A 3,094-nucleotide genomic window follows, 5' to 3' on the forward strand; every position below is an offset into this window, starting at 1 on the left:
CCCACCCCTAATATTCTTTGTTCAACACAACAATATATTATATTCTAATTCATCACAATAACATATCAGATTTTATAAATCAATTTCAATTTATAATATTCAATTCACACACTAAGACATTCTAGTTTTTCTTACCTTATAGATGATCAACAAGTTTAAAGGACCTAAAAACAGTTTAATTAACACAAAATTGAAATTAATTTTATGATTTATAAATAATATTTATTTTGGATTATTTATTTGAATTTTTTCCACAGATAATATAATAAGTAAAAAAATAGTAATTTCAGTTTTTGAAAAAGAAAAGTTTTTTTCGTTTTTCCACTAATAAAATCATATTTAAAGCTTTGTAAGCCCAAAATAAAAAGAATAAAAATCATACCATTCATTCATAGTAAAATAAAAATTTATTTCACATATGTACTTCAGGCATTTGAGCTAACTTCTAGTGTTTTTATTTGATTAAAGATTTGTGTGCCCGTATTCTTCTTAATATTTCTTGGATACACTTCTTTTTAATAATTTATAGTATTTTTGAATGGTATTGAAATTCAGTTTTTCTTTTAATTAATAATTTACTCCTATATTTAAATTTCTCATACAATTATATTTTTTTTTATTCAATTAAGTGTTTATTTTTAAAATATAAAAAAACTTAATATGACATGTGGATTTAATCTTAATACAGTTTTGTAACGTGTTACATGTTAGAGTAAGTACCAATCACTTTCATCTACCTACGACTGTCATTTTCAAAGAATCACCTCAAAAAATATAATGAACATCTCTACAAACTCAAATTTTAAGGAAATAATATTTTACACAATATTAACAAATACGTCCAACTTCAATCCAAATTTGAAAAATAAGCCATGAATCATGAAATCCTATAAGAGGGAGAAAGGGGAAAAGGTGGAGTAGAAGAGAGAGAGACAAGAAAAAAGAGGTAGAAGGTGAATAGTGGGGAAGATGAAGAAAAACGGGAACAGGAAAGACAAAAAAAAACAATGGATTCTATAAACAGAAAAAAAACTCATAATTTTTTTATCGACAACTCTTAATTGTTAATATTAACACCAAACATTGACACTAATTTAATTGAAGAGTCATATTAACTCTTTTAAATAAAGGTTTAATACCTATTTTGGTCCCTCGATTTGTACGCTCTTGTTTAAAGTTGTCCTCCATTTTTTTTAAAGTTCACTAACATCTTACTTTTCGCAAAAACAGTTTAAGTGGATCCTTTTTGCTTACGGCGTTAAAAAACTAACGACAAAGTTGCTCTGGTGGCCAAAATTAGATGACTTGTCCAATTAGTCCAATTAGTTGGCAAGTTCAGCCAATAAGAGAGTGCCACGTGGTAGTCCTCTTTCCACTCAAAAGCTTTATCACAGTTCTTCATCTTCATCATTAACCAATCATACTGTAATTCAATTGCCAAGAAACAAAAAAAATCGAAGTGAGGGAGAAAAACCTTCAAAGGGTGAAGACCAGCTTTGAGTTCATGAGATTGTTGTTTTTCGGTTTCTTTGCTGCTTGAATCAAGTGTCGACGTTAACTAAGAAGAAGAATCTAATGTTTGATGAGCGTTTTCGGGATTATTGGCGCTGTTGTTCTCTGATTCCTTCTTCTCCGCTGTGAAATCCATAATCGCGCGCCAAACCCTAATCCCCTTTTCCCCTCTTCCCAAACCCTAATCCCTAATTGCACATTGCTTCAGAAATAATTTAACGTACTTTTATTTATGTTTATATTCAATTTTGTTTTACTGGGATAAAAAAACCTCACTATCTTCCAATAACCAAGATCGTCGTCGCCCCGTACGCCTCCGCTCTCTCCGCTACTGCGCCGCGCCCCATCTTCTCGCCCTTCCCGCACTCAAAACAAACAAACAGTTTAGAAATACAGTGCAGGGAGGGGCGACAAATCCCTCCGGGGGCTCCGGTGGATGTAAGTCAATGTCTTCTAATGGGTTGACGTTGTCGAAGAAGAAGGTGTCGATGTCATAGGAGGGTTTGCATTTGGCGTAGAGGATGGAGGGGTGGTGTTAGGGTTTGGCAAAGAGGAGGGAGACGGTGTGCAACGGCGAAGGGAGGAGAGAGAAGCGGAAAGAGGGAAAAATCGAGAATGCCACGTAATAATAAATTGTACAGCTAATTCAGGTTTCGCTAGGTAAGCAACTCTACCGTTAATCTTTCTAACGCCGTAAGAAAAAAGGACTAACGTGCACCGTTTTTGCGAAAAGTAGGATGTTAGTGAACTTTTGAAAAAAAGGAGGACAACTTTGAACAAACCCTACAAATCGAGGGACCAAAATAGGTATTAAACCTTAAATAAACAATAAAAAATAAATATAAAAACAATTGAATGATCGTGTTGGTGAAATTTCTAAAAGTAAGTTTTAGCTAATATTTATTTTTATTTAGTTCTTAAAATATTATTTTAAATTGGGTTAAATATGTTTTTAGTCCTTCAAAAGTATCACGCGATTTTGGATTTCGTCCCTCTTCCAAAGGTTTGTTCATTTTCATCATCTTCCTTTGGAAACTCGAGTTTTTAGTCCTCAAAAAACAATGGCATTAAATTTTGTCTGAGGTGGCTAACAGTTTACCACGTATCCTTCCTTCCTTCCTGCATCTTCAAGCTGAAGCTTCTCTCCGTCCCTTATTCATCTCCATCATCCTCCAATTCCCTTCATCTGGGAACAATGCATACACACATGCATTAATCTTTCAATAACAAAGATATCATAATTCATAATTACTTTTTTTTTTCTCATTCAATATTTCTTCCTAAATAAAATTTTAGAAAGGGAAAATATACCAAATCACGGAATCTCCCTCTCACAGAACTAAGATCATATTGCCACAATCTTACATCTGATCATCATTATAATTTGTTCCGTGCAACAATAAGAAGAAATCAAGGGTGAAAAAAATTCAGAAATTGAAAACCATCACAGCACGTTCAGAGGTAGAGCACGGTGCAGCGGAGATCGTCATCAGCAGCGACATCGTCAAACAGAGGCGCGTTGAGATCAAAAGGCAGGGGAGTCCGTGCGGCGGCGTCGTAGGCTCGACCAGCTTCCTCGGCA

Source organism: Vigna angularis, chromosome 1 (assembly GCF_016808095.1).
Source record: "Vigna angularis cultivar LongXiaoDou No.4 chromosome 1, ASM1680809v1, whole genome shotgun sequence".
Lineage (NCBI taxonomy): Eukaryota > Viridiplantae > Streptophyta > Magnoliopsida > Fabales > Fabaceae > Vigna > Vigna angularis.